At 42.1% G+C, this 24465-nt stretch overlaps 1 protein-coding gene and 1 long non-coding RNA gene across 17 annotated transcripts in view; one reads left to right on the top strand and one right to left on the bottom strand.

Moving 5' to 3' along the window:
* Unc-13 (protein unc13 homolog) overlaps positions 1-24465 on the bottom strand; it is a 544965-nt gene that overhangs the window by 263115 nt on the left and 257385 nt on the right. For 8 of the 16 annotated variants that reach the window (XM_078193339.1, XM_078193374.1, XM_078193470.1 and 5 more), the window contains exon 1: positions 14766-15395. The exons of the other annotated variants lie outside the window; for them this stretch is intronic. The gene's annotated coding sequence lies outside the window, so the exon portion shown is untranslated. Of the gene's footprint in view, positions 1-14765; positions 15396-24465 lie in introns of those variants that run through there. 16 annotated transcript variants of the gene reach the window in all.
* LOC144476597 (uncharacterized) lies at positions 2622-18388 on the top strand. The gene is made up of 3 exons (XR_013495052.1): positions 2622-2752; positions 3290-3532; positions 17704-18388. It is a non-coding gene; the product is annotated as an uncharacterized LOC144476597 (long non-coding RNA).

The following is a 24465-nucleotide window of genomic DNA, read 5'->3' as shown; positions in this document are numbered from 1 at the left end:
TCATAGCTATCTGAACAGCGTCTATCGATTCGACGAGGTTGGGAGTGCAACACGACCGGGGAAATGATTTCGCGAGCTCTGTTAGGCGAAAACATCGTCGGCGCGATCGGCAATCGCCGTGAAAACGGGACGGCGCGCGTTAAGGGAGAAGGGCGCGCGTCCGCCCCTCTGTCCTACTACGCGTATCACGATTTCAAAGGGCGGATAACGAGTTTCCGAATTCGACGTCTGCGGGATGGAAACCGCGAACCGTCGACTGGTCGCGGAAGCTTCCGAGCAATCGAACGCGAAACCATTCTCTGTCGCAGCCCACGCCGGACGCGCCGAACTTCCCAACATTTTGCGGACGGTTACGTGTGCTGCCTGCGCAGTCGGTCGCGGCTAGGTCGGGGATAATAATAATGAAGTATTCAAGTGGTCAAGCCAACTTAAAGCGACACCAGGTGCCCGGTTGCCGCGTCTTGCATTATATTGCGAGTACACGGATACGATCGCCGCAGGACTCGTAAGCGGAACCGATGCGCACCTGCACCCATAGATGATTTTCTTGGCGTTGCTTCGTTGATGCGCTTGTTTAGAAATGTATAACGAAGGAAGTACAGTCGTGGACCGATATAAGCACACCTTTTAACCAGTTGGTGGTGTTTCACGAGTTATATTGTCAAATTTCGATATTTTTAGAATATTTTTAGGTTAGGTCAGGATAAAAGAATCAGATAAGAAATATGAATAATTTGAGATAAACTCGTGCGTCTCTGTATCATTGGCTGAAACATTTTGTCAGATTGCATTACAAACTTATTTGTGTGCAATGATGTTCTTTTTTTAGATATAAAAACAGTAAACGAAATGCAACTAGTCCAGTGTTAGAAAAGGGTGGCACTGTTAAGTGGTTAAAACATTTTTCTATAATTGACCAATAAACTTTAGTCCAGTATTAGAAAGCCAATAACTGGACAATAACTAGTCCAGTGTTAGAAGAGGGTGGCACTGTTAAGTGCTTAAAACATTTTTCTATAATTGACCAATAACCTTTAGAAAATTCAATTTTCAACCACTTTGCTAGAGAATGCATAAATAAATTTTCGAAAGCACATTTCAATCGACACATGAAATGACTACTAAAAATGTACCAAAGCCGAGAGATTTTAACAATTTTTCTCGCATACGCTCTAAATAACACTAAAGATAGAAGAGAATAATTGCGCGAGCGGCGTACTCGCCAAAGTACGTACATCGTCAACGCATACACCTGAACTTGACGGATATATCGTCATCGACGTACTATAGGTACCTCCCACCGATTTCTCAAAGTTCCGGTACAATTTTCATAAAGCTATCGGGCGGGGTTGCCTCGGTATTCCGCGTCGATCCATCAACGCCCGGCTCAAAGATTACGATAGATACGAAGGGATTTCTCACCGGGTAGCGGCGCGATTATTCTTCCCCCGCGCGCGCGCGGTAACCAAACAAAGAGGGAACGCGCGTTTCGGCTGCCTATTTAGCCGTGGCACCGGTCGATGAGGAATCGATCGGTCATATTTGTGTTTGTTTCACGGAAAATTCGTATCCCGTCGAACGCAGACCTTATTGGATCCGTGGTACGAAGGAGGAGGGTGGTTTGCCCCGAAACTCGTTCCGGTTCTTAACTCCTTGCCGTACTTTGACGAGTCCGATTCGTGATGGAAATTGGTAGTAACAAATTATTATGTATATTATTCTGTTCTTTAAAGTTGGAATATAATTCTAATCCCTTAAAATTAATATTTAAGCATTTAAGTATTGGGTTGGGGAATAAGTTCGTAGCGTTTTTCTATCTTCCTTTATTTCACAACGATTTGTTGCTGTTTGACAAAGTGTATAATATTTATTCGATAAACTTGTTTCTGTTTTACAAAACTGTGTTAATAGTTATAACAATAAATTAATCCATTATTTACTATTTATTATTTTTTTTATTCCGTGAATATAATATATAAATAAAGGAATAATGTAATTTCCGTCCAGCCTCAAAAGTAATAACAAATTAAATGAATCAAAAAGACGATTAGCACAGTTTAGTGGAGCAGAAACAGCTCTATCGAATGAATATTTTACACTTTGTCAAACGGCAACAAATCGTTGTAAAATGAAAGAAAATAGAAAAACGCTACAAACTTATTCTCCAACCCAATATATTCAGGCATGGCATAAACATTAATGTTCTGCCTCTTTTTAGAAATTATACCAATTGAAAAATTCCTAATCGCAATAACCGTGAAAAAAAAAATGGTACGGCAAGGGGTTAATACGAGCGCGACGAGGCCGTGGATTCAATATCGTCGCGTTTAATTTCGGTTCGCCTCGAACGCGACCCGCCGGGACGCGAAATCCTCGATGCGTCGTGTTCGGTGACACGCGGGCCGACGCGCATAAATTTCAACGTCGCCGGAATTACTTGGAACAATATCGCGGGCTTAAACGGCGTCACGACTTTCGCCGTGCCACGACGACGACGCCGCGAGCTCGAGCGAATACATAGACGATCCGTCGCAGATTATTGCGCGGCCGAAGTGCGCAATACTTCGGTCTACCTGCCGGCAGTGTCACGTACGCCTTGCCGGTACTCTTCCGTAAGGTGCAACAAGGTGAACAACGACGAGCCGCTCGACGGATCAGGCTGCTCGGATTTCTTTCATCCCGCTGCGTTATATCGTCGCTTTATTATGTTCAACCGTGTTACGAGACGATCAAAGCGACACGCTTTGCGTTGGTATTACTTTATTCTAAATTAATTATATTTAGGATTTTAGTTGTCTGTTTTTATCAGAACGCTTTTTGATTTAGCCTTCTAATATTCTGTGAAGATTTTCACGCTCTTATAGTTCACAAAAATGTTCATTTCTGGTGCTGAAAATTTTTACAAAGTAGTTTCTTAAAATTTCAAAGTATAGAGTATGAAATTCACTATAATTTAAGAAACTTAACTGCTTTGATTCATCGAGATTGTTTAAAGAAAAGAATTAAAATATATTCTGGTTTAATTGTAATATTATTACATACCCCCGGGCATCTGATATAAGCCCGATTTACTTCTTTAAATAAAACATTTTGTATCTGTTAAACTTCTTTGAAAAATAACAGAACTCCAAGAATAACAATATACATTAAAATAACTATATTCCAGTATCAATTGATTTGACATAACACACCACGTCTGCATCGCCAAACGTGAAAGCGTTAACATATAAAAAAAATTAAAATTATACGATACTACACATAATAATATTCATTCTCTGGGTCCAAATAGACCCGAGTCTCGTCGTCGAAGTAAAAACCATGCCTTGAGAGACGAGAGCATCGATCAAAGAAACGTAACAAGAGAAACAAATGATCCGACAAACCTAATCGAGGATCGGGAGGAAAAACTGAGCACGAGGGACAGAATGGAAGAGACAATGAGAGAGGGGGGAAGACCGAGACAAATGAAGAAAGCAGCGTGGAAAAAGTCAACGACTCGCCGGAGTCCCAACATCGGCTGCAAATATTTAAGGTACGAGGTCAGACACGACAGAGTGGGACGCGGAGCAGAGAGCCTGTCTCGGAGAATAAGTAAATAATGAAGTAGCGTGGGAGGGTGGAACAGAGTGTGTGTGTGTATATGTGTGGGTGTGTGTACTCCGAGCGTCTCACGGGATTCGTTAAATCGCATTGGTCGCCGACCGGAAACAGGGTTGCACTTTTACAGAGACAATGGACAGCGATACGTCTTCGGGAGTACATATTTTCTCTCACGAGCTTACCTCCTGACAATGATGATCTGAAATTTGGTTTATTTATTTATTTGAATTGATAACGCGAATATATGTTTTATGAGATAATCGGCTCCCTTGGGTATTGGAATAAATGACGTTTTCATTCTATGACAAATTTTTTTTTGGAAAAGATATCGAGAGAATTTTGCAATGGGAAAATCATATTTTATGTATTAGAGAATATTGAGAGACAGGTATTGATGCGAATTAATTAGATGATTTGCTTCTTTTCGCGATCATTATTGGCCCTGAACTATGAGTAACTATTGGAGACACGACCAAATGTCACAATTTACGAATTTAAGTAATTCGTGATATTATAGAACAGTATTTTAGGATCAATGTTTCTTTAAAACCGATGGACAAAATAATTGAGTTAATTATAATTATTTAAATTAGCCATCTCTATAAAATCAGTCTAGCGTGATCAAAATATACTCGTCGAAAGTTCACGAGCAAGGCAGCGATGTTCAACCTGTCACACATATAAAACTTCATCTTTCAGCAGCATATGAAACGCGAGCATGCAGTAACAAAACTGAGCATGCAGTAATGAAAATCATTCGTTTCACAGATCATTGTTTCAATCGAGTAACAGCACCAAACAACAGAGATAGAGACAGACAATATCCGCGTCGTATCCCCGACAGCGAACTGGTTTCGCAACAGCGTCTCATCCCGGCAAAATTTCATCTCGCAGTATCCTATAACGAAACAGCGCCCGACAACTCCGCGGAGTCGTTTCGCCGCGAGTGAAACTCCCGTCTTCGAGTGATATTCTAATATCCATCTCCGAGCAATTTGAGGACTGGCGCGCGGCCTCTCGCGCAGCAACTCCGCGCCGGGGTCTCGCAGGTGCATTTTCATTTTTGCAGTCAATATGTCCGAGACGGGAGGGAGGGAGGAGGGGAGAAGGAAAGGGGAGGAGTCGCCCGGAGTTCAAATTGGGCCTCCTGGGAATTTAACTTTCGAGTGGCGGCGAGGCGAACGGAACACTTGGAACGAGGCGGAACAGAGACCACCTAAGGCCGGCGCGGAATTGCGGATCCGCCGGATCAGCCCGTGGATCGTCCTGCGTTCCAGCGGAGGATTTTCGGCTGGGGGTGGGGGGTCGATGGAGAAAGATGATCCGTAAGTCGGGCGACGTTGGCGCGCTCGCGCGCGCGACAATGCGAGCGACGTTATCGAAGGGGAGGTCGGTCGTCCCTTCGTTGCTTATCGTCGAGCCGCAGTCGGCGCTCTTGAAACAATTACACGCGGCTACCACGTGGGAATATATACCCGCGGCAGACCGTCGCTCGTTTGATCCGGCCGTCGTCAAAGGGAAAGCAATGCCTCGGAACACTTTTCTGCCGCTCTTCTCTGCCGATACGGCTGGTGCATTTCGCGTGCTGAAACGAAACCGGGCCTCCACGTTTTGCCAGGTCTCGATTCAAATTCGATGATTGGAGCTCTCTATGTTTATTCTCGAAAGCTTTCGTTGTTCGGGGAATTTCGTATTTCTTTGGGATCCGTTGGAATTGATATCCGTTCTTCAGTAGTTCGGTATTTGTTGGTGCCGTTTTTAAAATGACGGTATTTTTGAAATACGGCGTTATTTAGAATAGAAATCTTTTTAAAATGAGAAATAAGCTATTTCAAATTTTATTCGTGTTTTTTTATTTAATTATCAAGTATCTCCTATGATAATTATGCGTGAATAATAATACTTGTCCAAGAACCATCACGATTGCGTTCACAAATATAAATTCGAATACCAATACCATATATGGACGTTCGATTCACCAATTTCATTTCTAATGTTTTTTAGGTCACGAACTTTTGCTGGTTCGTTGACATACACTTTGCTCTTCAAATAGCCTCAATTAAAAAAAGTTCAATCTGGTCGAATCACACGAACCAGATGACCAATTCGTATCAACATTTCATGAAATTAATCGACCATTGAATTTGAATAGCAATAAAGCAATGTTTTCACGCGTTGAATGTAGCTTGTCCATCTTGTTTAAAATAAACATTGCTCACATCCATTCACTTTCTATAATTACAATTATAGAAAGAATTATAGAATTTCTAATAATTATACTATTATAACATGTACCTTTCACTTTATGTGCATACTGAATATTTAGCTGTTTTTTAATATCTCTTTATTATTATTTAGAGTCTTTGGTAGGTAGGCTAGTTTTTTTAGGAAAATATTCATAGTGTTTAAAATCCATCTTGTTTAAAATAAACATTGCTCACATCCATTCACTTTCCATAATTATAATTATAGAAAGAATTATAGAATTTCTAATAATTATACTATTATAACATGTACCATTCACTTTATGTGCATACTGAATATTTAGCTGTTTTTTAATATCTTTTTTCTATTATTTAGAGTCTTTGGTAGGTAGTCTAGTTTTTTGAGGAAAATATTCATAGTACATTGAGATATCATCTTCCAAAAATGGTTAATTATCTCAACGTCCATGCCTAAATATTGACCTGTCTCCAAGTCTTTTAGGTATAATAGCTGTTACAACCGAATGCATCGGCTTTAAGAATACTAAACTGTTTAGCATACCGATTACCATAATATTGAACGTCGTGAATCGATTTGCATGTTGGCCAATGTAGTTGTAGAATCGGTGACCGAAAGTTGCTATGGTGGAGAGACGTACTTTAAACTCATACATGTAACCATTAATATCATTCGTATTAGAAATAAATTTATAATATAATATAATTGTTGAGGGGTTGTGTGGAATAAGACACTCTCGTGTAGTATAAAACCAGAGTAAATAACTATATTTAAAAGTTAATATGATGGTACAGTGGAAGGACAGGTGCACGATGTGAATACTACGGACTATACAGAAGAACTCGTGAGCTAGGCGACGGTACGCAGTTCTGTGCCTAGCATACTTGAAGGTATACCTGAACCCTCATAAAAGTTCGGTACCTGGGATGTAGAAGTTTTCCTAAAGTACAGACATACGTCGTTCTGCTTAACAATAATTAATATTAATGTCTCTAAAACGAGCTAAGTAAAATTGAATTTGGCAAGAAATCCGCAGCCTACTGCGAACAAAACGTCGCACGGAAGGAATCGTATACAAGCGTGTCTCATATTTCAACCGCGGCGGTTATTATTGCTTGAACAGAGTGGATCGGAAAGTTCTAGACAGCCACCCTACCCGGATTACAGGGTTATTGTAACTCGGCAACTTTTTCCGTAAATCTGTTCCGAAGGAAACGGAACCGCCGCGGAGAAGAGTTGCGCTCAATTTATACCAGCGCCTGATACAGCCATGATAATTGTTAACGAAGCCACCGAAGTGGCGCGCGCGCCAACAACTTCCCAGTTGGAGCAGTTACAACGAGCTAAACCTAAAAGCGAAGTTATGCGGTAACTATCGCGTGCGTCTGATCACAGCCGACCCGGTCATGCAGCCCGGAATTCGACGAGATGCGGTTAATTACAACTATGATCCTTGGCCAGAAGTTTCGTAGTCGCGACAGGCGAGCACGCCGCCGCCGCCGCTGTGACAAAGTGACGATTACGCGCTGTCGTAATTCGCAAAGTATAGTAAATAATCCTCGGGCGATCGGGCAACAACGTGAAACAGTTGTAACCTGCAGTTGGCGGAACGGTTCGAACCGAATAACGGTAGACGATGGCAGTGAATAAACCCGGCCCGCGGTCGAACAATGAAACGGTTATTGTGCTAGACCGGATAAAGTTCCTAGGATTAAGCTGCAAAATGCATCGGCTGTGAATACGCGGGCAATTGTTGCACAAAGCGCGCGTGTTCCGACTATATCCCATAAACAGGGAATCGCTCGCACCGCGCTAAATAACACGGGCGCGATCGCGAAACGGCGCGAGCCGGACCGCGGATCTTTATTAAAACTAAAATTTAACAAATCGTCGCCAGGTACACCTAATTACCGATTCGACGATAATTTGATCTCGAAATGCGATGTCCTTTATTCGCAGCTTTGGATATTTACGGCGATGGAACATTGAAAATGAACACGAACGCGCGCGTTGTTGGCGAAATTTAATTTATGCTAATATTATTCGCGAGGAAGATGGAACTTCGTTTTACTTGAATCATTTCTGAATTCGAGACTATTTCTACCGAAGTAGTCGTCGGAGAAAAAGATATCTTGAACAGATGACAGGCATCGTTTCCGTAAGCTTTCTCCGCGCAACGGATGAAATGAAAATTTAATTTCGTTCTTTAACAGACGGTATCGCATCCTCGTTCGGTTGCAAATTGAATCCGGAAGCGAATTCAATGTTCGCGTTGCGCGTAGAGGAGTCGAACGAGCGGAAACGAAAGAAAATAACGCGACGAAAGACGAGCGTCGTGGCAGCTCTTTGAACTCCGTTGTTCGACGTTTTAACAAATACGAGAGGATTCGTGGATTCTGATCTCCCAAGGAAAGAACGACGGAACAAAAAAAAGGAAGGAAGCTCTGTCCCCTATCCGGCCGTGTAACCGTAGGCGGCAAAGAAAAAGTTGCAGGCAGCCATCGCCGCGGCGGCACAAGTTGCAATCGGAACTCCGTAATTACCGAGCGCGCCCGCTAATGGCCGCCATACACGCTCATGCTCGCCCCGACCGCCATTGCTTCTACGGTTACACTCGTAAGCTGTAACGCGAGAGTGTGTGTCTGTGTGTGTATGTGTGTGTACAGTGAAATCTGCCAACTTTGTTTGTGGATACCCTCCATTGTATGGGACCGGCACAATCACCGTTGATTTTTCCCGTACTTGTTCCCCAGTTACTGTTTACGTTCAGCCCGTTCCTCCGGCGAACCTGACAGCTGTCTCTGTTCTGCCGTTTCGTCGGACGGTTCTTTAAATTGTAGAAAACTATACCAAGCGAAATTCGTAAACGAAATCTCGAAAAATAAACGTGATTTTGTAAAGAATTTAGTTCGTGGAATCCATCTTGATAATTAAATAGAATACTGTTGCTTGTCTAGTTACAGTATTTGTCTTTTACGTTACTATTAAAAATAAATAGAAGAGACGCTTCGGCGAAGATAAAAATTAAGAAGAGACGTACAATAGTCTGTTGTAATTTTATTATTAACAGTATTTTCGAACTTCCTCTCTTGCTTGAAGTTCGAAAGTGTGTAACACTATTTGTCTTTTACGTTATTATTAAAAATAAATAGAAGAGACGCTTCGTCGAAGATAAAAATTAAGAAGAGATGTACAATAGTCTGTTGTAATTTTATTATTAACAGTATTTTCGAACTTCCTCTCTTGCTTGAAGTTCGAAAGTGTGTAACGCCGCCGAAACCATTTTTACAAGAAAACACTGATAAAATCATGTTTAACCATTCGACGCGTTGTTTTCTTAACACATTAAAGGCGGGAGTCGTAGTATTACGATTTATCTCCACTGCTGTTTAAAGGCGGGAGTCGTAGCAATACGATATTAGCTCGATTGTGGCTTATAGGCGGGAGTCGTAGCAATACGATATTAGCTCGACTGTACCTTGTCAAAATTTTTTTATGATCACACAAAATATCGCCCGCTCTAGGCCAAGAAACGAGGGGGGGGGGGGGGGGGGGCGACCGCCGCGCTACCTAGCATACTTTCGTCGAGATCGCCCGCCGTTAATGTGTTAATAGTTTCTCTTTATATTAATCTCTCTTTGGCGACAGTTACGCGTTAGTCGCAGTAAACCGTTTCTGTTCGAGCGACACGGAACGAAGACGCTTTCTTCGGCCGGCCGGTTTCGAGAAGGGAAGTTTCCAGAGGAAAATTGCAGTCCGCCTCAGAGCAACGTAAACTCGCCTAATTAACGGGAAGTCACCCGTATCACGATTCCAGAGTTAATAATTAACCGGCGATCGTACTTGGAAAACTTCCTCCGATTTCGACCGATAATTAATATCTGCCAGTGTTGCTAATAACTCGGGATCAGGACCGGTCTAGCCGGTTGCCGATAAGTAGCGCAAACAGAAATTGGAACGCAGCCACTGTGTCGATTATCCCTACCCGCTGAGTTCGCCCGATCGAACGGACGCTGTTCCATGGTGTGGGCTTGCTATAGAGTCGCGGGATCATGGAAACCTTGAGGGATGTATTCCAAGGATCTTTTGAATTCTTTGATCTGTCTTTGAAAACGTTGCCGAATTATCCTTTAGTTTGATCTCTTTTTTTTAAATTTCAGTATCAAATTAGGATTGAATCTTGTTGTAAACTTTTAGAACAGTATTTGTTAGGTATGGATATTTTCGCTTTTTAAGTGAGAAAATAAAATTCAATTCTTCCTATTGTCGATAATTGGCAAATAAAATATATATGTGACAAATATAAATGAAATTGAGTCTAGGTTACGTTAAAATGTAATTAATGAACGACGAATAGATGGGTATTTTACAAGGTGTCTAATATAGGGTTGTATACATGATGCTCGAAGCAACGAAACTCAGAGGTAACAAAAATGAACGAGCAACTATAAATGGACGAAGTAAATTTTTAATACCATTTTTGCCTCTGAAAATCCTGTGCGAAGATTCTAGCGGTGTAATAGAAACAAATGATACGTGGAATAATTTTGATAGACCGCGTCTCAGAAAATATGTCCACCGTTAAGAACTGAAAAGTAGTAAAACTAAAATATCCTGACGTATTCCAGTTTTCCAGGGCTAAATTTAACATTGTCTACTGTCACGCGATGAAACTGTGTCACGATGCACTCGATGGGACCAAATTTGATTGAGTCAATTTTAAACACTGAATCTATCATAATCGAATGACCGGTACAATTTTAAAACTATAATAACAATTGAGACAATTTAATAGAAAATTATTGCATAAATTATACAATTTGAACAACTACTGTAACAAAAACAAATCTAAGCAAATCGAGAGATTTTTTCCACTTTTATCAGACAATGCGCGCCAATTTTATTATTCATTTAATATAAAACCCTTTAAACTTTTGTTACACTTTGCGCTTTAAATTTTCCTTACCGTAATTGTGCTAAAGTTGTAATATTTCTTACGGCAGTGAACGCGTCGCAAAGTCAGACTATTTAATATCAAAGAAAAATATAAAAGGTACACGTGCGCGACATTAACAACGTTCGCCATGGGAAATCGATCGACAGCGGGGGGGGAAGAAGCGGCATCATGAATATCACGGGGGCGAGTTCTCGGGTGAGTTAGTTACTCGCCGGTTGAATGCATACAGTCCCGATCACGCGGAATGAAGAAGCAGATGGCGAATGGAGGGCAGGACGGCGACGACGTCAACAAGTGTCTTGGCACGTTCGGTCGGTTTTTCACCGGGCGAGAACTGTCTTCCCGGCGGAGGCCCCCCTACCCCCTCCCCCCTTAAAGGCGTTCCATTCTCACGCGATGCGACCAGGAAATTGCGGAAAGTGTCTCTGCCGCTGCCAAGTGGCCGAAAGTTTAACGTTACATCTCGCCCGTCGTTCGAATGAATCAGCAGCGTCGCTTCTTTGCACCGCGACGTCGCCAACTTCCGCCACCCAGTTCATTTTACGATCCTTTATAATCCGAATATGGCCCGTAAAACCGCGACTGTATTTCTCGCCGTTGCCCGGAAAAATTCTTACAAGCTTCCGTCTTCCCTCCGTGACCGCGAAATCCTTTCGGATCCGAGACCTATCACGCGTTTTATAATATAATTTTATCCTCGATCCGATCTCGTCGGCGATTCGACGTTTCCGGATCGCGGGCTTCTCATCGGGAAATTCTGAATAATTCGTGGCACTCTCTATTATTACAGACACGAGATAGTTTTGACTGTATATATAAAGAAATTTACTGTCATTGATTCATACCGGAAATATACGTCCAACGAGCCAAGCTTTAACAAATGACGTTCCTGTAGCAAACGTTTCTACGCTACTGGAAATAAATGCCGGAGATGGCTCGGACGGAAGTGGGAAATTAAGGGGTAATATGTTATGGTATCGGTAAACCATTGGGGTTTGTAGATTGAGCAGATATTTCTTTCCTTGCTTGACTTCTACGGCCGATGGTGGATCATATATATTTCTATTCTTCGAGTCTTTCATTCTTTAGCGTTTCAAACGTTTGCAGTCTTATTCGTTTCGCAGTGTAATCAAATACTAAATTGCAATAAATATTAAATACTGTCTCAGGGTAACATCATCTAATAAATCGAAAAACTAACGATTAAATTAAAACGATTGTTTTTTATCATTTCTCAGTGTCATTTGGATACTTTTTTCTAATTCGAACTTTAAATTTAATTTATATTGTATTTCATCACAAAACGACAGTTCTTTATTAATATATTATTACAAAAATTAATCTACGAGTTATTATACATTAATTTATAATAATGAGTCAGTTATCGTAACGAACTCATAATAATAATTATTATTACTAACAAGTTATAATTATTAATAGCGAATCTCGTTACTTTTTGCCCAATTATTACAAATTCGTTCCAATAGCTAACGAGTTACGATCGTCAATCATAAATCAGATTACCACTGTCCCAACTTCGTAGAATGGTAATTGATACTGCCGTGGACCATTATGCAATCTCATTCGATAACACGTCTACAACGTTATCCCCCAATTTTAATCAGAAGTTGCCTAAACTCTCCGAGTTCAGCAGTTAGTTCGCGGGGGTCTGGTAAACGAGAGCGAACATCGTTGCCCCCCACCCCTCCTCCCCCCTCTTGTCTTTCATTCCGAAGCTGTCTCGTTGAATTTTCTTGTTGACTTCAAAAGAGGTCGCGGCCGGAATCTTTATGGGACAAAATGATCCTTCCGCCGTGACACCGTCGCCACGCGATTGGAAACTTAATTGGAAGCAATGGCACGGAACCCGGCTGGCAACAGGGAATCGACAGAGGAGAACGCAGGCAACGGGATGGCCGGGTGCGGTTTGGTCAGACGAAATTTGGTGCTTCGTATTCGAGGAAGAAATGAACGCTATACAACGTGAATCCTGTACAGGGTGTCCTATGGATATCGGAAACGTGAGAGCGAATTTCGTAAAATTTTATCGCGGAACGTATGTTACGATCAACTGATCCTTTCTTCAGCAATTATTTGAAAAATTAGTGTCAAGGTGTTGGCGAATTGTATTGCCTGACAAATAAAACAAATAAAATTGTAACTGAAGAATTTATTAAGCTATAGCAATTTATCTTTGATTTTACAGAACATAATTTAAAAAAGAAATTAACCACTTCGGTACGAGCGTCGACTATAGTCGACGGCCACCGATGAACACGCACAGCCGAGTGTCGACTATAGTCGACGGCCGTGATATGAACGCACACGGCCGAGCATCGACTATAGTCGACTGCCAAGAACTTTTGCCTTATCTCTACAAATGCAGTGTTTACGTCCAGAAATACACATAAATAAGCTTTTCTCGTCAAAGATCTGTAAAAGAGCAAAACGGATTCAATGTCGATGCGCGAAGTAGCATGCGCATGGTGAGTGCCGGCTGTGGGCACAGTTTCGTGGCCGATACGCGCCGTACCGAAGTGGTTAATGGTATCACTTGGGAATAGTTGATAACTGGATTAAATGAATTCTAATTCTTCGAATTGTTGGCTATTAATTCTGTACACAAATAATTAAATTAATGAAACAAGTGCCATTTCAACTTTGTATAGAGTTATTAGTAAAATTGTAGTCTTGACTTTACGCATCTGGTAAAGTTCGCGAATTCGTCGGACACCCTGTATACGCAGGCAATTGAATTGACCGGGCATTCAAGCGTTTTGCTATCATGAAGCTCTATTACTCTAAATTTGCCTATCGTCCAGCTGAATCTTGCATACACTGTAAATTGAAATATTCTTCCGTAAAGTTCGGTTCGTGACTCGGTTCGTGAACAACAAACCATACCATATTATTAAAATTAATAAACATAATCGGAAAGGAACTATAAAAACGCGATTACCAAAATAAGAAGCTAAAATGAAAATAATCACTTAAAATAAAAATAATCTCTCAAAATAAAAATAATCTCTTCAAATATTATTCAACAAATTCTCGACATAATTTTCCACGAGTTAATATTCAATTCTCCACTATCATGTCTTAGTATCAAGATCAATGGAACTGCTCAATTCTAAATACGTTAAAAACCCCAGAAGGGGTTCGTTCTACAACGCTAGAGTCCAATTCTGCTCTCGTTTCAACATTGCAGCACTTCACGTTCCCCCCTCCGTAGCTCGCCCCCACTGGAAAGGTGTTGCAAGAAAACTTTCGCAAATTGGTGCTCAAGGTAATGTCTGCTCGAGGTGCAAACACTAATCTGCAAGCACCATACAATCAAAAATCTCATTCCGCGGAGTGGATGCTCTCGTTCTCATCGCTCGCAGTGGAAATCGACTCGAGGGGGTAGTCCGTCGTCGAACACCGCGGACGCGTCCTCGAACCGTTGTCTATTAACCTGTTAACCGAGTATGGAGAAGTTTGTTTCAAACACCGGTGCCACACGTTTCAGCGTACAATATAGTAAAAGCGTCGGGACGTAAATGGAAAGAAAACTGTCGATGCAAAAGTAATTTCGACGTTCTCGTAATCTATTTATTTGCAATATATATATATTTAACGATAATTCAAGTAATGGACATTGGAAATATTTGAGTTACGCTATAGTAGATAAGCAACGAATGAGAGTCGAACAAAAGTTAATTCCCTGGTTAATAGGTTGGACGAAGATCTCCGTGGTAGATTAATAGTGACCGAAAGTCGAACGGCAAATAATAGGGACGGTTTTATAGCCGCGGTATTAGTGTAAATCACCCTTAATCAGACACGCGACGTGTCCGTTCGACTAGCGCACAGTTGATTCGATCCTGGTGGATCTTGGTTCACGATCCTGGTGAATCTTGGCTCATGGAAACTGTGCTAGCGTCGAGCCGTCTGGCTCCGGCAGGTAGCGTAACGACCGGCCTTGACTATTCTATTACTCTCTTACCTTCGGAACGGCGCGGAAGCGATCGCGGCTTCCGTTCAGAACGGCGAAGTCTTAACTGCAGATTAAACCAGGTACAACCATTGTGAAGAGAGGGTCGGCTCGAGGAGCCGCGACGCGCTATATCTAGAGACACGCGTTTGTAGGCCGTTTACCGGTTTAGCCTCCCCCCTTCTCCCCCACTTCACACACTTCTTCTTCTTCGTTGTCGCCTAAAACGCTCCTCTCTTCGTCGAGCCCTTTCCTATCTCGTTCTCTTTCTTCTTAGGAGGTAGGTTCACGAGAAAAACCGCTACAGAAGAAACTCGTTAGAATAGTGACGGTGTAGCATTAGTAATTGAACTAGGCGATAAATTTGTTAATCCGACGACTTGATTAGTAATTGACAGCAAATTCGTTTCCTTATCGGTTCTTCTTACTTTTGGTCGTTTGGCTCGTTCGCGAAACAACGAACGATAAACGGGCGCGCGTGTGCGCTTTTACACTTAATTCAACTATTCGATAAATCCTCTTCTTCTTTTTTAAATAGATTAGATTCCTCTGGTTAAACTTCGAACATCGGAGTAGAGAAAAAACAATGGGATCGCGTGACAGCGACGTTAAATACTCTTCTTATATATGCTTCTGTGTGCTCCACGGGCTGCCTCGCAGATATTACTTTTATGTACATTTATGTTATATATATACTTTTATATATATATATATTTTTATATATATATATTTATATATATGTTTTTCTATATATATATATTTATATATTTATATATCGTTCAATAGAGATCTCATTATCATCTACGATCCTCTCGCATCTCGCGCCCTCTTCCCTGGCAGATATGTCTGTCTGTTCCCTGACGTTCGATTCCTCGTGCGATTACGTTCACTTCATTCTCTTCCCCTGCGACGATCCAACGACGATCCCCGCTGTTGATCCTCGGTTCCGCCTTCCCCCTCTGCGAACGAAATTCCACGCGATAATGCGCGACGCGTCGAGAGCCTGTAAAAACGAGCCGCCGCGGCGCGCGAGACAACCGACCCGCTCCGAGTCGATACGCGCCGACACGCGCGCTTTTTACTCCATGAATACGCTGCCCCGACACCCGGACGGAATTTTAATGCCCGCGGAGACGCGGATAAGGGAGACCCCCCCTCCCGTCGACAAGAAACTTCGAGCTCTTGACGTTCGAACACCGGATCCGAATATTGGAACCACCGAGCACTATCCAACAATCGATCTCCTGAGCAATCCACCGCCATAAACTATGCTGTGACGTGGAACTTCGCTATCAATGCGAGAATCGAAGTCCGTTGTTGATTATAGAAGAGATATAAAAGAGGAAGATAGTGTGTGAAATTGTAACAAAGTTGTTTAGCATGGTCGCGGAGAGTAAAAATTTTAATATCGATAAATTGAAGAAATAAGAGGTATAGTTCTCTAGCACGTTAGATGATAGAGATAGAGCTCTATCGCGAGATAGAGCTGAATGTATGATAATATACCTTTTATCATAGCATCCATATAATTTTGCTTCGGAAAGAAAAGGAACATTGAGAAACGAATTAGTATTACCGAAATACTTTAGAGATAGAAACCACGAGAGATTCCTACAGCAACCATAGTCGTTTGTACCGTCACTCTATGATAGTAATTTCCACCTCGAAACCCAATTATAACCTCAAGCGACGCGCCGGGGACTCGTCGTGCCACGGCATAAAGTTCAAAAACTACCCTTCGCGTTTTTATTCAAACGCAGCGCCGTTAATAAATTGCTTAACATCCGCCGGGCCAAAGGAACTATGCGCCAGAAAACAAGTGACACGTTTCATTCCGGGCGACTGTCCCGAAAGTTATCATTTCGCAAATAATAGTTGCGAGACACCGCGCGTTAATTATAAATTCTTCGGCCGGTGAAAATTACGAGGAGGGAGACCCGAGAGAATCCGTCACTCGGCCGAGTTCACTGAACTGATAAAAAACTCGGCGACCTTTGATAAAATGGATTCAGCTTCTCATTTTTCCGATGGCGGTTCCGAATGACCGTCGGAGTACGCCATGAGTGGCTTTAGCACTCAAACTTTTTGTTCGTCGTCGTTAACTACGCCGCTTCGTTAGCGGTTTCGTGGTCCATAAGAATTTCAACGTTGCCCAACAACTTCGCCGTGGAAGAATTCGTTCGAGACGGATCGGCGGACAGTTTAGTTGTGTATCGTGCTTCAAAATACCTGTTCCTAGACTTGAGAGATAGCTTTGTCTTTTTTTAACGCGGTAATGATTGCTATAGTGTTTCGCGTTCTCATTTATTTATTTATTACTAATTGTTCGATCTTCCCGTTGGATTTTCTTAAAAAATATTCAATTTAGGCAGTTCAATTGGCCGAAATTTTTAATATACGAAATGGCATTTGATACTATTTTCACGAATAAATACAGTTCTGTAATTATTCGTATTACAAATTGCATGAAACTCGCAATCATCCTAACGATTTTTATTCGACGAGCTCGAACTACTTTCTAAAAATGTTACAGATTTTTATCAGTGGAAGAGATACTCTTTTACCTTTAATAGGTCAGCGTTTTTCCATTAGAACGCTGATCTGTATTTTGACATTCCGATTGCCCACTCAGTGACCAGAAAAACTCGATAAAAACAGAGCCGTTTACTTCACAGTTCAAAGATTTGCAACATTTATTACTCCATCTATCCCTTCGCATTTCGCAACAAGTAAACTCAATGAATTAGCGTGAAATATAATTTTCAATTTTAAACGAATAACTATGAAATTTCGAGCAACGTTGCGACAATTTTTGTACACAGCCTACACGGTTCGCAGAGTGGCCGAGTTTGCAGATGGCCACTCGGGTAAATATAGCGAATTGATGCGTGCCCGTGCTATCGATCGATTTCGTAGGCTAATACATTTTTTTTTTTTCGTTCCTTTTCAGGGAAGTCGTTTTATGGGTTTAGCCGGTGGAAGTATCCAGAGCGGCGGCGGAGACGACACGCGCGTACCTCGAGTTCAAGAATTTTTCATGTTCGACGTTGCACGCGTTGCCTGGAATACCGACATGCTCGTAACGAGATATTACGTCGGCGACGGAACGCAGAGAAGGGGAGAGAGAGAGAGGAAAAAGAGAAAAAGAGAGAGAGAGAGAGAAAAACAGAGAGAAAGAGAGAAAATGGTCCGAAGAGAGCCGTCGCCAACAGCGACGTTCTCTTTGGCTCCGTAATATGCACTATTTAATCGCCTCTAATAACGTGAAAACTTCATGGTACACGAGGCTATTGTTGGCCGGACGAGATGGACTGGACACAGGCGATCTCGCAAAAAATCTGAGCTCGCGGCACCGTTATCGATCCGGCCTGATTAAAATATGATCGATATCAGTTTTCGATAGGTAATGATACTACGTGTATCGAGTTTAATGGCGCGTCCATTCAATCCTTACATCATCCGGAACATTATTACCCTGCGCCACATTGTCTCGTTATCTGTCCCGTCGTCTTTACTATATAACTGTAGGTCATAACTAGTTCTCTCGTTAACAAGAATATCTTTGAGTTCATTATCACGAGCGCGAAAATAATAATTGAAATATTTACGTAAAATTTCTAGATTCACTGTCTGAGTTTTGGAACATGAAAATGTGTATTTATTATTTTGAAGTATAGTAGATTGTATTAGAAGTTATTATTAGTATAGTATAGTATTGGTATAGTATTAGTATAATATAGTATCAGTAGAGTATATTATTGGTATAGTATAGAAAAGTTCGATAGCACGGACAAAAACAGAAATATTTATTGCAAACTATTCAAAGTTTCTATTAATAACTATATAATTGCAGTAGAATATGCTTGGAAGATCAAATGAATATTTGAAATATTATTTCCACTAATCTAAAGCAAGTAATTATTTTAAATTTATCAATATACCATAATCTAGAAAATAACCTCAAAAACGATTTTACTTCCCGCTTTCAATTAATTACAAAAATTCTGTACCTTCGTTATGTATTAATACTAAAATTGTGTCACACATTTACGATATTTATATAATATCGAAAACGTTATAGAACATAAATTAAATATATTATAAATATATTTCTATATCTTTCTAGACAAGAACATCAACGCGAGCAAAATATATTTTTTCTCTTAAGCGTAAATGCACAGACCAATTGTCGATCTTTTTCCAATTTCGTTCGGACGTGCGATCCCAATTGATCTAAACCGTTGAAATTCTTTAATTGATCAGTCTGCGCGGTTTCCACGGAATGATGAAGTCCCGTGTAATGCCCGGTCTCGTGTACCGTGGATTGCTGCCCGATTAACGTTGATAGATGATCGTCATTAATCTCAACCGACTCTCTCCCTACCTTCCGCAATGGAGACCGGACAGTTTTACACTCTTTAACCGTTTTCTCCGAGAGCGTTCATTAATCGTGGCATCGCGGTGCGTGTCACAGATAATTCCGTAACTAACGACAATTTGAACAATGCGTTTTCACGGTTCGCCGCGGCAAGCGCAATAAGTTCGCTCGGTAACAATGAATCCACAGATTCCCGCTAGATACACGAAATAAAACTACGATCGGTGAGATACAGTTCAGTCGAGAGAGCAGCCATAATTTCAAGAGTGGCGGGAAACGCAACAAGTTCGCGCTTTGCTGAAAGAATTCGATTATTTTTACGAAATTCTTACGAAATTTCTACGAAATTCTTCGAAAATTCCTCAGAAATCCTTACGACATTCTTGTGAAATTTTTACGAAATTCTTACGAAATTTTTAATAAGTTCTAACGAGGTTTTTAAGAAATTCTCACGAAATTCCTGCAACATTCTCACAAGATGCAATCGTAAAAGTATCCTGCAATCAGCAAGTGGATTAATGATCGTTATATTACTCAACGAGAGTATTTCTCCGCGGATACCATGTCCGGATACAATGCGAGAGGTTTTCACATTGTTCGGCTTTCGCCGACAATAAATTCGCGAAAGACCCATACGCCGTGTTATATTACGGCGTCCTCCATAGAGACACCGAAAATTATTATATCGAGTTTCCACAAACAATGCTCTCAGCCGGTGAATCCGTGTCCCGCCGAAGACGCGAGCGGAACACGTAACACCGTGAACGACGTCGTACAGGGAGGGGAGTGGGGGTCACCATGCGTCATTCGAACCTTCGTGTGGTGGCAGCTTCATCCGCGCGAAGCGAAACGGAGCCGTTAACGCACGAATAAATCCCCCGTTCTCGGCTGAAGCAACCTGTATCACGGCGAGAGGGGAAGTTACGCGTTTAGTGGCTCGGTTAAAATGAAATTTTTTGATGGGCCCCGGCGAAATGATGTGCAGAGCGATGCTGCTCGTGTATGAACCGGCGACCGGCTCGTAAAGAGCACGGCAAATATATGTAAGTTCCGCCGGTGCTTTCGAAACCGTTTTATGAAAAGAGATTCCAACGTAACTCTGTTATTCAGTCGTCGCGAATAGATCCCCGCCCCCTCTTAATCTCCGTGGATTAGAACGGTTTCGAAGTTCGCCGGGCGAAAACGTTTCGAACTCGCGCGTATTTTATTCTCGGGCTTCGCCTGATCCTTGTTCGTTCAAGCATCTCTATATTCGGAGAATTAATATCGCGCGACATCGATCGTCAATTTTGCAACAATTCTAGTCCTCGAGTGGCGCGACGGGCCACGCAAACTGCTGTTATTCAATTAATTTGTGTTGCTTGCCGAGGGAAGATAAACTGAAAGGGATGGTCTTGTTTATCGGAAATTCATTAACCGGAAACTTTATTCCGTTGTTACTTCGCAAGGGCGGCGCGGGTAACTAAATATATATATGAAACACGTACTTCTTTATCATCGTGGACTGAAGTTTAAAGGACGAAGTTACCTTGCGACAATTTATACGTCTCAGACTATCTCGGGAACCGGCGGAGGTAAAAATTGCAGCCTCGACGGCGAACTTGCATAGTCCCACGCGTACGGTTACACTGTACAGATAATGTTCTAAGGAAATTGCAAATTGTAACGGATAGGCAAGCTTCGGACGCTTTTATCTTGACACCTCGAAAATAACGGCCGCATAGAAGCGGTCTTTGAATTGATTAACCCTCTAAGAATCTATTCAATGTCAGTTTTCGCGTGAGTTTGGAACAGAATTTTTATGCTATTTTTTCAGCTGAAGGAGGTTTAGCGTTATAGAAAATTTCCAGCGACGCGAGCGATAATTGCAATGCATTTTATCTCGAAATATACATGCAACACAAATTCCTAAATTACTGCGCGAAAATGCGGATTTGCATAAACATCCGCACGATCTCCCCTACGAGCAACATGAAAATCGTGCGGCAGTTGGCATGTTGAGATAATATGTACCAGGGTGATAAGGACGGAGTCAAGGTCAGCTCCGCGTTAACTGGAACATCAAGATCCACACCCTCTCCTGCGAGCAATCCTACGGAACAGTTTTTCAACGCAGCGATCCACGGTCCGTCGAGATAAGAAAGGTCGCGGCGAGATTAACGGAACGACGAAACTAAAAATTTACTGCCGCCTTCATAGTTGACGAGCCCTGTCCCTCGGGGACCGGCGAAGTCTAACTAGATCGGATCGGTCCGCGGGACGTACTCGATTCGATATCGGATAATCGAACTCGTTCGGGAAGATCGTTCCCGAATCTCACAAAGAGAATCGCGACGTGAAAATCATCGAGAAGACTTTGAGCAGGTAGACACGGGGGGCGAGCGTTGTTTCCATGGAGTATTCTTTGGAGGATCTAGCGATTTCGATCTGCTGGATTCGGTCGAGAATTTGGTCATAAGAAGAACATAAATTTCGGTTAAACATAACATTGACTCATCCACTTAGTTATTTTCGTTTAGAAATATACCTAAATTCAATTAATGCGTTAACTAATTTTTGAGTTTAAGATTACTAATTTAACCCCTCGACCTATCGCGTCGAACCCATCACGAAGATTTGGAACACGACCTGCTAAATATGGATATTCTCGTTTTTCAAATCGAATTTAAATTCCACGTTTCAATCGTCAGTATTCCATCATCGAGGTCAAAGTTGGCATTGGAAATTATTAGCGGCAACGAAGTATTAAAGCATTTAGCCGTGAAAGAGATTTTAAGGCGAGTGGTCAATACTAAACCGATGATGTTGGACGAAATGACGAGTCTCGCGTTTTGCTCTTTCAATTTCGATCGAACCGAAATTCCATCGCCGTTTGTCCGTCGAATGGATTAGCGACCGCAGTGCATTTAACGAATTACTTCCGTCTCGTCATAATCTTTCGACAGCAACCGCGCACGGACGCGTGATTACGCGGGCCGCGATTTTAACGCAGTATCCGTTTGACGAAGCGGATGAAGCCGAGGAGCGGAATTCCGCGGCCGGACGCGCTCTTTGAAATGAAAATTACTGGGAAATTTATAGGGGCCGTGGATCGATCGCTCCCGCCGAACAAATAGATATTTCCAAACGATCCGGTGCCCTGGCTACGCGCGCGTCTGTCCCTTCGCGCGCGCGTCTCCTCGCGCTCTCTTCTCTCGTCCCCGAGTGCCGGCGACGTGCTATTGACCTGCTAAACCAATTTCCCCACTGCGCAATTACGGAAGATTTTTATTAGCCGGGACCGATCGACTCCTCTAGAAATTCTCACTTTGTATGCGAGCCACGGCCGTTTAAACGGCACGCAAAATTCCGGAGCCGGGTGCCGCTCGAGTTCGTTGAATGCAGTTCGCGATTTATGGACCATTTAACGATACAGCCGCCCGGCCAGCCGGCATTACGCGTTTCGGCGTTCTCTTTTTTTTTTCTCGCTCGCGATCATATCTGCGGATAATTAGTGTACAGATTCCAAACTAATGTTTCTGCCGAGGGGAACATTTTTGATATTAATTGGTTCGCGCTCTGCTACGGCGTTGCGCATTTTTCTGTCTTGCTATTTCGCGATTTGTGAGATGAATATTTTACATCTTTCTTGAAAGCTATTCTTTTATGTGGAATTTACAGGAGACATACGACTAAAAGAATATCAAAAATGTATATTATATAAAAATATAGAAATATTTAAGTGACGTTTTAGGTGACCCCTTTCATGTTGTAAACGTTTCAGTATTCTTTCTTGTATTGTACTAGCAAATGTGATACAGTTGCTAGTCTTATTGTTAGTAGGAATGATAGATTCTCGATTGGTGAGATTGATGAGAAGTAGGACAGTTATTAGACTGCCAGTGCATCTTCGAAAATCCTCTATTTGTACAGAGTATCATCTGCGAAATCATTACTACGATGCAATCGAACGATTCTCACTCGGACGTGAATAAGCCACAGGAGACGAAGCCATGGTAATTTGACACTGAAAAGTGTATCTAGAAAGTGTGGACAACGCGACGATGTTAGTGGCAAGCACGTACGGAAAGTATTGTATATCGGAGATGTCACTTTGTGCGTGACTTGGAATAAGGGGAAGCTGCACAGCTGTGTTACCACAGTTGCTGTCCCATCGATGATACAGGCATGAAGAATAATGCTTTAAATGGCAAAAGATACAACGGAATATATTTACTACCTCGAAGGAGTTATTAAATAATGGTTGCTAATTCGAGAAACTCTGATTCGAGAATTCTTATTCTATAGAACAAGAAATCATTCCTGAATCCACCTTTTGAGTTACTTCGACATTTTTATTTTACCTAAAATTAATTTCAGATAAAGCTGCTCTATTTTAGATAAATCGAACGAATAAACACATTGTAGCAATCTACGAAGAAAGGTATAGTTGCAAAGTGATAGCATAGTTAAAAGATAGAATAGTGAAGTTGGTTTCTATGGGGTAACCAATACCTATGGACTTTATTTTTTTCGAGCAAGACTCATTAGATTTTTTAATAGCAAAATAAACGAAACTTTTCGATTGAACAAATGAAAACAAACCAAAGTGACTGCAATTGGTCACCAACTAGAAACCGGCTCCGCCGCTCTAGTAATCGAGAAAGCGAAGATTGGAATAATTTTAATCGAGGAACTCGGCGATTGAAGACTAGAAAATTTGTCTACGCTGGCATAAACTCCCAGACGCGATATTTTGTGTGCTCGGTGGTTCTAGCATCGACCTCCTCGCGCGTACAGATAGCAACAGTTACGACGAGGATACTACGCAGAGAACTTGGCAAGCTGTCTTCGATTAATCCATTCTCCGACTGCGTGCGGGGGCGGACACTCTCTCCGAACGCTTAACCGCGGCATAAAGTCGCAAACGAGAGATTTCTCTCATTTAAAAGCCTCCGAATCGACATTATTCACGGCACGTCCACCGTTTTTCCGACTTTCCCGCGACTTTCCCGCGAGTTACCCGGCATTTCCCCGATAAGAACGAGGGAAGATTCGAGGCGGTTGAAGTTCGCGCAATGGAAGAAACGCGGAGAATTCGTATTAACGGAGATTCGCCTGACTCGAGCGGCGCACGGGAGTCCCTCCTCTCTCTTTCTCTCATTCTTTCTCTGTCTCAGTCTTTCTCTCTCTCTGTTCCAGCGTTTCCGACGGTTTACGAAATACCTCGGTCTCAAAGAGCATCGACCGGCCGCCTTCGGCGGAATTTTAATTCCCTGACGATGATCCTGGGTCCCTTTATCTCAGCGCGGAGGAAAAACTGTCGAGGGGAAGAACGAGGGGGCGAGGGGGCAG

This window comes from Augochlora pura, chromosome 2, assembly GCF_028453695.1.
Source record: "Augochlora pura isolate Apur16 chromosome 2, APUR_v2.2.1, whole genome shotgun sequence".
Lineage (NCBI taxonomy): Eukaryota > Metazoa > Arthropoda > Insecta > Hymenoptera > Halictidae > Augochlora > Augochlora pura.
This window is presented reverse-complemented; position numbering and strand designations above follow the sequence as displayed.